Source organism: Gossypium arboreum, chromosome 13 (assembly GCF_025698485.1).
Source record: "Gossypium arboreum isolate Shixiya-1 chromosome 13, ASM2569848v2, whole genome shotgun sequence".
Taxonomy (NCBI): Eukaryota; Viridiplantae; Streptophyta; class Magnoliopsida; order Malvales; family Malvaceae; genus Gossypium; species Gossypium arboreum.
Window position 1 is genome coordinate 104,973,283 of NC_069082.1, and position 13,596 is coordinate 104,986,878.

Genomic DNA, 13,596 nt, shown 5'->3' on the forward strand with positions numbered 1-13,596 from the left:
AAAACAAGTCAAATGCAATCCTAAGCAATAGTAATAACATGACATTCTTAGAAACCAAATCAAAATGGTTCAAAATCAATTACCCAAAATAGTTCTACAATATTGCCTAATTCCCCAATACGAATAAAAATAATAGTTCATCTACGATAAATAACTAGTCTTCCTTGGACCACTCCCTCGAAAGCCATACTACCCACACCATGACATCACTAATCTGCATATGTTGAAATGAGCGGGTGAGCTTTAACAAGCTCAGTGAATGCAATAATTTCCATAACGCAAACATATCATCATGCAACACAGCTAGTCATTTACTCACAAGTACAATATTCTTAAGTCTAGCATCATATAGAATTAAATCATGCATCAGCTAAAAGATCAATCTCATAATGCATACATACTCACTCAAGCATAGAATATAGTCAACATGATTACATAAAATATGATAAATTGGGATAACATGGCACTTGCATTATGAAACATTTAGTGAGCTCTGTCATTACATATTGAATACACGGATCTCCATTACACCACATAGACTTATAGAGTCAACATGTCCAAAAAGTGAAGCATTTAGCTAGCACTTTCCTTATTACCCCTCACATGTCCCATTGAATGGAGCTTAGCTCTTATTCCCTTATCCCTCCAAACATGTCCCAGTGCCTCAACGCTTAAAACCACTAAACATATAAGTGAGTACTAAAAATCCTATGGCATGCCAACTATATCCAATGGTTCTAAGATCACAAGGCCAAAATATCTGAAAACAATACATATTACTTATCGATTATCCGTGCACTATCACTGTATATTAGCATCTTTTGCTGAACTCTAGCATATTCATATAGAATATAAATTACACATTCATTTCATGTATATGATTGCACTTTACACAATAGTCACTATATTCACATATCACTTTTCATACACAATACATAACCACAAAGTCACAAGATAATTATGGATTTTAAGGAAACTTACACTAACTTAGAGTAGGGGTTTAGACTACATCTAAATTCCAAACTAACACATGACTCGTGTTTACGAGTAGCAACCCCATACACTCACCACTTTATACTTTAGTTGAAAAACCGAAACCTCAACTAACGTTTCCCTAGCTCGTAGCAAGCTTTTACGACAGCTTTACACACATAAATCACACAACAACCATAGCCAAATATCCACCAAAACTCATTCAAAACAACTAACACACAAGCTTTAAGCTAAGTTCCCGTGTAACTTAAACTATTAACACAACAAACTTTGGTATCGACATTTTTCAACATCTTTCAAGTAATTTTCACAAAATTCTTTAAAACATGAGAAATCATTAATGAAACTTCAAGGTAAGTTTAAAAACCTTCTAACCATGCTAAAAAAAAGTTGAAAAAAAACTTTGAAACCAAATTTTGACTCAAAATCCCGAAATCTACCATTAATGGTTTGATTGTCATCTTTTATTTAAAACATGTGATTTGAAGGCTAATAATTCAGTTTTAGAGTCTAAATAATATTAAAAACCAATGGATACATGAATGATTACCTTTTTTGAAAGAATGAATGAGTTTTGATGTAAATTCAAAAAACCCATGTTTGAAGAAGATGATGAAATCTATGAAGTTTTGGGTGGTTTTATTGGGGATTTTTTATGGTAGTTGACTTATTAATGATAGAAAATCAAGGTGTTGTGGTTTAGGAATAAAAAAATCAATGGAATAGTGAGGAAAAGAACAATAGGCGGCAAGCACCAACTTGAAGAACAACTATCGTGACTTTAGGTTGAAAGTAGGGAGTTTTTAGGTCCAATTTTAAAATCTAGTTTAATTGCCACATAAATGCTCATTGTTTTGACTCTGTCACAAAATTGTTCTTTCTCTAAAATTAAGGATTTCTAAAACACTTTTTCAAAAATTGATTTAATAGCCAAGATGCCAAAGTCGAAAACATGATCGAGTACAAACCTTACGAAATTCCAAGCTCATATTAGCCAAAATTCCTAAAATACCCCTTTTACAGTTGTTGCTATCCTTTTGGAGATACACCTTACAAATGGTTAGTTATATTTTGAATTTTGTACCAACAAAGGTTGCACCTAAGACTCCATACAAATTGTAGCATGACAGGAATCCAAGCCTAAATCATTTTAGGATTTGGGGTTGACCGCCCCACATATCGGACAAAAAGGCTAAAAAGTTAGATTCGTGGATAGAACTATGCATGTTTGTATGATATCCTAAATAAAACAATGGCGGTTTTTTTATAACTTGAAAGACAAGGCAATAAAAGTGTCGACTCATGCAACCTTTGTAGCACCCCCTAATCGGACCGATCAGCTGAAAAAATGGCGTGTTATCGGAAGGGCTGAGCTCAAAGCACAACATCAAGAGAACAAGGTTTTATTTCTAAGTTTAATAGATAGATTGTAAACAATGAACAAGTCATGAATGATTGTTAGTAGACTTTGCATTTATAACACGACCAAAGGAAAATAGTAAGAATACAAAATCTTAGTTAGAAGGAAAGTTGGATTTCGGTGAAGTGCAACATTTTAAACTAGTTTATACAGAACCTTAACATGAAAAAGAACAAGTTCCCACTAAAAACAAAAAAAAAATGAAGCTCTAAGCTGGCCAAGCTTGTGAGCTGCCCCTAGTATGTACATGTTACAAAATAACCACTAAAAAAGATCACAAAAAAAAGGCCACAATCTGACTAAGTACCTTCAAGTCCTTAGTACAACCTAAGATACCTAAAAAAAATGAAGGAAACTGGGTAAGTTTGAAATGAACTTAGTGAGTTCAAGAAATCATAACCTTTGAATCAAAACAAAAGTAGAAACTCTCAAGCATGACATGTGAACAGCAAATCACACAAGCATGCTAACAATGCGTCTATCATTCCAAGTTGCATACATTCAGCAAGAAAAAAGCTAACTTAGCAGAAGAAATAAGAAGAAATAAAAATAATGGAAATTTCGACAGCAAGTAGGGGAAAGAATTAACGGAGGAGAGAAAAAAAGAAGGAGAAGAAAACGTCAAAAAAAGTTTGGAGAATTGGAGAGAAAACTGAAACTCTATTATTATTATTATTATTATTATTATTATTATTATTATTATTATTATTATTATTATTATTATTATTATTTTGCAACTAAAAGATAATCAGATTATTTTCTGATAACCTCTCACCAATTATCTCCTAAAACACTCCGTATTAACCCACTAAAACACAACTACTTAGAATTTTGCCCTAACACAACTCTTAGCTAAAATTGGAGCAAAAATACTGTCTCCATGCCATCACAAAGAATTGGACACAGGACTTCTAACTCTCCAACACTCCACTTAACCACCAGACCAGCAGGCTCATTCTGATATAAGCTTACCAACAATTAAACTGAAGCCCTTTGCATAAGGTTAAGGCTTTATTTATAAAAATACCAAAATTTTCCCAAATAAGGCTTGAACTTGGGACCTCACACACACACACCCAGAACACTTAACCACTGAAGCAGATACACACTTGTGTGTCACACATACTAAAAATCAATAATTAAAATTTTAGGGCGTCACAAAATGTATAAATTTAAAAATTAAAAGTTAACAAACTAAATGATGATGTACATAAAAAAATATAATACAAAAAATTATTTATGTCGTCGGGTCAAATGCATTCTACAACTTAATAGGCGTCGGTTACAAAGAGGATTTCTTCATTGTTAGGGTTCCAGCTCATTATTATTATCATCTTCATCATCCCCATTGGTCATTGTCATCCTTATCATTATCATCATCTCCATCTCTATCTTCATCTCCAACATTTCCACAGTGCTGGACTACATTTGCATCCTAGGTTGCCATCATATATCATCGGTTGTAGTTGTAGGTGGTTGCGAAAATGATCTGCCTCTTTAGAATAGTGATTCTAGTGGTGTTTGTGACACTATTGATGAAAAAATATACGGTATCTGATAAACCGTAAATTATACATATTTTTACCCCATATTTAATGCATTTTATAGATGATTTTCCATTAGAATTAGTGAATTTGATGCTCCTAATGCTTTAATTTCATGTGTTATACTTAAGAGAGCATAGAAGAGCGAAAGGAATGAGAAATGGGCCAAAAACAGAGAAAATAGGCCAAAGTACGAAATCAACACGGCTTGGACCTCCTCACAAGGGCAGACCACACGGCCGTGTCAATCTGGCAGAATTGGAGCACGACGCACACGGGCGTGTCATATGAGCGTATCCCTGCCGAGCCCAAGTTGAGTCCAATTCGAAAAAGGATAATTTTGAGGGCTTCTAGGCATTCCAAAGCCTATAAATACACCTTAGAGGAGGAAGAAAAAGGAGAAGGAGAAGAGGGGGTAAGGAATTACCCTAAGAAAGCCGATTGATCCATCTTAGAAGCCGATTCATCATCAAGACTGAAGATCTCTCCTCAATTTCCCTTCAGGAGTTTTGGGTTTTCTTTATGTTTTGTATTCTTTATTCTTCTAAGATGTTTTCTTATTTAGTTATGAACTAAACCCCTAAATACCTAAGGGGAATGAAACCTAAGACGAATCTTGTTATTATTTTCTGAATCGTATGATAAATATTTAACTTGTTCTTAATTATGTGTTCTTAATTCTTGTTTGGATATCCCAGGATACTAATTCAAGACATGCTCTTATTTAGAGGAGGAATAGACCCTGTCTAAGAGTACTTTTTTCATAATTAATCGGAGTTGATGGTGCGCCTAGAAATAGGGTGACAAGATTTTACTGAATTAGGGTGAAACCTAATAGGGGGATCCATAGATCGAGTTAATGCAACCCTAGAGTGTTCATTAGAGAAAAGTCTTGGTTATTCAATCTAGGGATTAGACGTTATTAGCCTTGAATAGGGATAATAACATAACTTAGGGATCTCTACGGAACAAGTTGAATGAATAAATCGTCCGATTCAGACCAGAATAATAAGTAAAGTCTAGGTGGATTTTTCCTTAGGTATTGTCTCAAGTCAATCAATTTTTCCAAAGAAATTCCCCAATTCTTTTCTCTGTGCTTTCTTAATTTAGATAATTAGTTAATTAAAACAAAACCCCATTATTCTTAGGCTAGATAATAAAAAGATAGTTATTACTAGTACTTTTGGTTCCCTTGGGTACGATATCTCGGTCTTGCCATTGCTATACTATTGTTTGATAGGTGCGCTTGCCTTTTCACCGTGATAATAGTTAGTCTAGGTTTGATCTTCATTATAAATATTTCTTACTTGTTACGAATCAGGCGATTAGTATCGAACCACCCAATTATGCATAGAATGCTGCAATTGTAGGTGATCCTGGATACAACGGTGTTGTTGACGGTATTGATGTAAACTCCCCAACTCGACCTAAACATTAGACCCAAATTTAGAAGATTACATTGACCACCGAAATGACCCAATAAGCTATCAGAGCTTTTAAAATAGTCATATTAAAACAATTTTCTATTTTAGAAAAAGACTTAGTCAATTTTCAGAAAATCTCACTAGTTATCAAAAACCGGTTTAGATTAATTTTCCTATGTAATGGTGTCTTCTTTTTCAAAAAAAAAAGTTAATTTCCTATTTATTTATTACTCAAATTCTTAATTATAATTTGGCAGCAAAAAGTGATATTTTTTAAAACTTTTAATAAAAAAACTCAAAGTTCATGCGTAATTAAGTAATATCCATATTTCAATAACCTAAATTCAAGTAAAATGTCATGCATGCTATATAAAAAAATCAATCTTATGGCCCATGCTAGAGTTCAAAAATAAATCAATACAGTCTCAGAATAAAAATATCAAATAATAAGTCTAAAAAAATCGAGTCGAGGCCCTTCGGATGCCATGTCCGCATCCTAGATTGGTGGTTTATCTGTAGATATGGAAATAAAAGGTGTAATGCCCTAAACCTAAAGGTTCAGATCTTGGGTATTACATCACACAATACTTAACAATTTAACAAAACAATTTACAAATTTCTCATTTCTTTGACTACTTTATTCATTATTTTAACTAAAAGACTTAACATCTAAAGACGAAGGAAGTATTTTGATTAATTTATTACATCAAACTTGATACAAATTATTACAATATAGAAGTTTAATAAAAACAAATTTGTGTTTCTCTAACTATGTTGTTTTTCCACTGTATGCATAATAACCCAATCCACCGTTTCTCTAGCATACCCTAGTATCGTTCCTCCTAGCACAATCTCCTTCCAAACCTAAAAAAAAATAACAAACCTTGTAAGCTCAAGAAAACTTAGTGAAATTTATCACAGAATTACATTGACAGATACTTTATATTTTTATAGGAACTTCTGTGTGCCAACCATTTTTCTAAACCATTTATTTCAGGCGGATATCACTACAGTTTAAACATACCCTTACATGCCAACTATCATACTCTTATTTACCCATATCTTTCTTATCTAACTAAGTAATATCCTATTAGACATTTCACAATCTCTTTATCACGTAGGCACTTCCCAACTGTACATACCCTAAAAGCCCACTTCCAACAAACTATACATTAACATGTATACTTATCTCACATAGTTGTTCACAAAAATTCATCATGGGCGGATACATATACGTTGGTGAATACTTACGCAAAAACTAGATACCATTAAACTCACACTCAAAACATAATTTGGTTCAATACTGCACAACCCATACTGATAATGTATTACATAGACCATTCAGATAAATTTCATATCATTTTATTTTAGAATCCTGTAAACTTAAGATAACACTAACTCAAACTCAAAATAATTTCAAAAGATGATATAGTACAGCACAGTTATAGGAGGTTCCACATAACTCGGAATCAACCTTCATATAATACAGATAAGTTCATATTGAATACGCCCATTTCAATATTTACAGAACATTATGGCAAATACCCTTATTAATATACAAATACATATCTATTTTCACAAAACCCTTAACACTTATTCAACTCTCAACCTTGAGCATAGCAAAACCTTATCAGACATACATGACAGATCATGCCAGAAGGGCCAAACATAACATGCTATAAAGGCATCGTACAAAAATCTCAGTTTTATTGTTCCGACAGACTTCATAGAAGATGCATAGTATGCCTATGTGTGAAACTGTGTAGCCCTATTCCTAAACATAGTTTGTCATAATTCACTTGTAGAAAAACACACACCTTTAATTGGAAACCCAAATGATGTCCCTCACGATTAAATCTATTCCAATGCTCCTAAAGCAGATCCTTGAAATGATGTTTATACATGAGTTAGCATTAGGTTTCAAGATTTAATCAAGATTAATTGAAGATTTTGGCAAGAATCATAGTAGATCATAATCGAAATGAATGTACTTATCGAACCTTTGATGAAAATAAATAGATGCTATCAATGGAGAAATCAACAAATAGTAGGAAATATGATTTGTACGGGATTGATTTTGATTCGGAAGGCAAAAATAATTTTAGCAATGAAAAGAAAATATTACGCAAAGAAAGGAAATTTTTGTTTGGTTTGGAAAAAAAAGAAAGAATTCAAATTTAATGAGGAAGAGGTTCTAAATACCTAGGATTTTTATAATGAACTATTGGTTCTAAGCCATCTCTAGCAATGAATCAATAATTCGAAGTGCTTTTCTTGCTATAGAAAATTAAAGGGAATAGGGGGAATTTAGGCATCTCGAAGTCGGGTATGCAATGGTGGAAGTAAACGTGTAACCATTTGGCCTAGGCCTATTACTTGTTAAGTTTTTACTCCTAACCACATTTTTTTTAGTGTGGCTTTCATCCTAGTTTACTAAAAATAAAAGGAAAATAAATAGAAGAGGAATGACTTGAACCTAGGACCTCTAGGGAGTGCACTAACTACTTAACCATCAAGCTTAATTCATTTCTTAGCTAATTATTTCAACTAAACCCCTATATTTTGGGGCATGACAACTCTCCCCTCCTTAAAGAAATTTCATCCTTGAAATTTACTTGGTTCGAATAGATAAGTATACTGTTAACAAAACATTTCTTCCTGTTCCCATATAGCCTCCTACGTGCCATGGTACCTGTCGCATGTGAATGTGTACTGCGAGTGTACAAGTATACACATCGATTCAAGTAATAAAGTGATGAGTGAGTATCGTCTCCACAGGGATCAGAATTGACTAAAATAATTGGTTATGCTATTACTAAGAAATTGACTAATTAAACTATGCAAAAGAAACAAGTGATTAATTAATAAAGATATGTAATGAAGGATTAATAAAATCAATTATGACTAAAAATATGCCAGGGCAATAAAATGATGTGACAATTCTCAAAAATAAGTAGGAAAGAGCTTGTACTGTTGAATGATAAAGGTTGGAATTAATCGGGTTTATTTTTATAATATAATAATGCCATGGAAAAATCTTGACCATTCTACAGCTCAGGGAATGACTACTACAGTTTGCTTCTTTCAAAAGCTAGACTTTAAGCTATCATTTCGAGTTCTTGAATGTCTACAGAACTCAAGAATGATATCTAAATTTTTCTCCCTTTCCCTCTATAGATTGCAACTTCTATGTCTAGAGTGTTAAAAATATTCTTTCGAATACTTGCTTGTATCAATCGATTATAATCCAATCTAATTAATCCTTTCAAAATTAAATCAAATCTAATAACATGCCATACAGTCATCTATATTGTAATAGCCCATTTCTCTTAAGTGAGGCCACATATCTGATGTGTAAGTCCGTAAATATTATTATTTACTATTTACGATTAATATATGGTGTAGTAATAAAAAAATTATTAAATGATTTTTGTTAAATGGAAGAACAATTATGTTTAAGTTGTAAGACCCAAACGTCAAGTGGTTTTAGAAAATGAGGTATCAGAACCTCATTTCTATAAAATGAGTCGTAAGTATTTTATTAAATATTTATGGAGTGTTATTAAGGTTATATTAAAGTTTCGTTAAGAAATTTTAATGTTTAAATAGTTAATTAACCAAAAAGGACTAAATCGTAATAGTTGAAAAAGTCGATCGCTATTAGTTTAAAGGTGTTAATTTATTGAAGAAACATAATTGGATGGCCTTAATTGATAAATTACCCATTCTTAAGATAGTGAGAAGATTTGAGCTTTAATTTCTTTTAATTTTATATGTTTTATATGTTATTTTATTATTAAAATAAAGAAAAAGGTTACAAATAAGAAACAAAAATTATCTTCCTAGTCTATTTTCTTTTACATTGACCAAAAGCCATTGATAAGAAACAAAAATTATCTTCCTAATCTGTTTTCTTTTATATTGACCAAAAGCCATTGTTAAAGACCTTGAAGCTTCATCCAAGCTTCAATGTATGCATGTAAATCTGTTTTCAACCCATTTCTCGTAATTTTTATGTTTTTGAGATCATTAGTACCATTCAAATGCATGAGCTACGGACTAGAATCTGGAGGAAAGTTAGCAGATTGACCCGGGGAAGAATTACGAGGATGCAATGTAGATTTGTTACTTCCTCTGACCCCTATAAGTATGAGCTATTCAATGTGATTAGCAAGACATATCTCGAGATGGTCATATCATCACATACTGAAAGCGAAAATGTTGTTATTGAGTTAAACGTAGAGTTCACTGATGCTGATGGATCTGGCCCATCTTCAACTACTGTCACGATGAATACAGATACCAAAGCTAAAGTAGAAAGTCCTACTACATGGTTGTTCAGTGGGTTTTTTATCTTGCTACAAAGCGGCTACTACGGTGTTCTAGAAACATCTATTGGTAAATACTCGTCGGTCTATGGCATCGATTTAAACTTTGAGGGTTAGTTTCAGTCCGGGTATCAACATAACCCAAAGTTAGGCACTCAGGCTTGACTTTTAATCAGTGCGTTCAATTTCAACTTCAGCACTGGGTTCATGTTATAGGGCGAAAGCAGTTATACCAGAGGATCATCGACGTACACCGAACATCAACCTGTTAAATTTTCTGACATGTACACGGGTTATAAGAGAGCCAATGACCTACTCCTTTTGATGGGGACGACGAGGGTACCTCTAATAATGTACTCGAAGGTGACAATGAAGGCGTAGACGAGGAAGGAGATGCACCTGAGGAAGAAGGGGTTGCAGACGTAAAAAAGGGGGAAGAGTCAGAACCTGAGCCAATCCGGCATTCAGAAGTAGCACTATTTTCTGAATTGGATCCAGTTACAACAAATCCAGAACATTGTGAGTCTGATGATAACACCCTGGACAATGCTCCGAATCCAAATGCAAGATTCAGGGTGTGTGAACCTCTGCCTCACATAAAGAACATCAATCTATCGGCCGAGGGTGGTTTAGTGTTTTTGCGACTTCCGTACAGAACAACTAGTCATACAAGCACAAATCATGATGTACGAGTAATAGAAGTTGGAATGGAATACCCCAAATAAGATGCTTTCTTTGCGGCACTGAAGTGGTATAGCTTAAAGAACGACATGAACTATTACGTCATAAAGTCTGTTCCAAAAAATTTGAACAAAAGTGCACAATAAAGGATAGGAGGTGTAAGTGGAAAATCATGGTGTCCTATCGTAAGAAAATTGGGTTGTGAATGATAAATAAGTATTCTGGTGCCCATACCTGCATTGTGACAGGTGCAAGTTAGGACCATCTGAGGTTAGACTCAAACATGATTGTTGACATTATTCTACAAGTGGTGAAGGCCAGTCCCTAGATTCAAATACTGGTGCTGATTGCGGACATACGTAGCCAGTACCAGTACACTCCGATGTACTACAAATTGTGGGTTGCAAAATAGAAGGCAATGGAGAAGTTGCATCACAAGTGAAAGGGTTTGGATAACTATCTATCGCAATGCTGTCAGGTATTAAATTCCTACATACTAGGTTCCGTAACCGATCTCAAAACACGCCCAACGTACTATGGTGATCAATTGGTTCCTAGAAAATGATTTTTTTCTTCGGTTCTTTTGGAGATTTGAGCAATGCATAAAGATATTTCAACACTGCAAACTTATGATTCAAATTGATGGCACCTGGCTATACGAAAGGTATCAATAGCGTTTGTTGATTGTCATTGCTCAGGATGATAATCAAAAGATTCTACCTATAGCATTTTGTTTTTCTGAGATTTCTTCTTGAGCTGATTGCACCATCGTGCACTTTCTACAGCTCGACAAATGTGTCATATTGGATAGGGGACCCTAAATACTCTCAGCGATTGATCATCATGAAGCCCTCTAGGATCGTACTCATCATCGGTACTGCATACAATATGTGGGATCTAACTACCATAAAAAACATCTTTCGGCAACTAAGCGAGTCTAGTTCTCAACATGGGTTTGTACTTTGAACTATGTATTCATTGCACATCGAATCTTCATATCGTGTTATTTCACTGCACCAACTGGTAATCATTTTCTGATAGGTTATGAGTTCATCTTACATCGATTCCATCAAATGTTCAACAACTTGAGCACCATTAATGCTTATGGTGCAATGTATGTATCGAATATACCATTCGAACAATGGATGTAGTCATACAATGGAGGGTCTATGATACGGGCACATGATGTCAAAATTGGCCTTGTGCATCAACTCTGTACTGAAAAGAACGCGTCACTTTCCGATAACATTGGTTGTCAATAAGACATACTTTCGACTGGCCACCTTATTTCCCAAGAAGGAGTTAGCATATGCCAGAAAAATAGTGAGTGATAGTACATTCTCCGATGACATGATCCAAGAGATTCAGCGAAGCACAACTAGAGCAAACACTATGTATGTAGTGAGCCACCCACTTCGAAACCTCAATTTTTGAGTTACGGAGCACAGTAAGCCCAACTAGGAAATGTCAGTTGCATCTTATCATGTAAACATAATAGAAGGGACCTACAATTGTGGAAGATTCTAAGCACTCCGGTTCCCATGCGCACATTCAATTGTCTCATGTGGGAACATACGGATTGAGTACGCAACTTACACCAATGACGTTTACCAACTACAACATATTAACAGTGTGTGAGTTGATGGTCGTAAAACTAACTGACAAAATTCGACTAAGGCAAGCGCACCTATTGAACAGTAGTATAGTTATGGTGAGACTGGAAATATCATATCCACGAGGACTAAAAGTACTAGTAATTACTATCTTTTTATTATCTAGCCTAACAATTAAGAGAAAGTTTTAAAACTAACACTAATTATCTAATTAACTAAGATCTCAACAGAGATTAAACTTGAAAATACTTTTGGAAAAACTAATAGAGAAGACAATACCCAATGAAGAATCCACCTAGACTTCACTTATTATTTCTAAATTAGACGATTTATTCACTTGACTTAATCCGTAGAAATCCCTGATTTATGTTAATATCCCTTTCAAAACTAAAAACAACTGACTCTAGGTTGATTAATCGAAATCTCTTTCTAATTAAAACCCCTATTGTCGCATTAACTCCATCTATGGATTCCCTTATTAGATTTGACTCTATTTTGGCAGATTTATGTCGTCCTATTTCTAGGATTGCATGCAACTCCACTTAATTATGAATGATCTACTCTTAAACAGGGACTTTTGCTCCACTGAATAAGCACATCAAAAACTTGAATTAATATCCTGGAATATTAAAGCAAGGGTTAAATTCACAATTAAGAATAACAACAAGTATTCATCATATAACTCAAATAATAATAAGATCCGTCTTAGGTTTAATCTCCCTTAGGTATTTAGGGAATTTAGTTCATAATAATAATGGAAAAAATCTCAAAGTTTGGAAAACAAAAAAACATAAAGAAACCCAAAGAACTTCTAGGAAATTGGATGGAAATCTTCAATCTTGATGTAGATCCTGCTCCCGAGCTGATTCCGATGGCTTTCCTTGAGTATTTTCTGCCTTCTACTCTTTGTGTATCCCCTAATCCTCTTCTAAGGTGTTTATATAGACTTTCAAATGCCCAAAATGGCCCAAAATTAGCCTTTTCCGAGTAGAACTAGACTTGGGCTTGACAGGGACATGGCCGTGTGCCACGCTCGTGTGAAGGGGTTCAGGCCATGTGCTATTCTGAGTTGGTTCTTAGTCGACACAGGCATGACATATGGGCATGTGGTCTGCCCGTGTGTGACGATCACCCGTGTGGAGGTGCCTAGTTCGTGTGTCATGCTAAATTAGGCCCATTTTGTCTGTTTTGGCTCGTTTCTTGCTCTTTCTGCTTTCCAATGCTCTCCTGAGTATAAAACATGAAATTAAAGGATTAGGAGCATCAAATTCAATGAAACCAAAGAAAAATCATCCATAAATATGCCAAGCATGGGGTAAAAATATGTATAAATTACGGTTTATCAAATATCCCCACACTTAAGCATTTGCTTGTTGAAAAGTCGTAATTTATACATATTTTTATCCCATGCTTAAGCATATTTTTGGATGAATTATCATTAGATTTGTGGAATTTGATACTCTTAATCCTTTAATTTCATGTTTTATACTTAGGTGAGCATAGGAGAGTAAAAAGAGCGAGAAACAGGCTAAAAACGGAGAAAATGAACCAACGTGGGAAATCAACACGGCCTGGACTTCCTCACATGGGTAG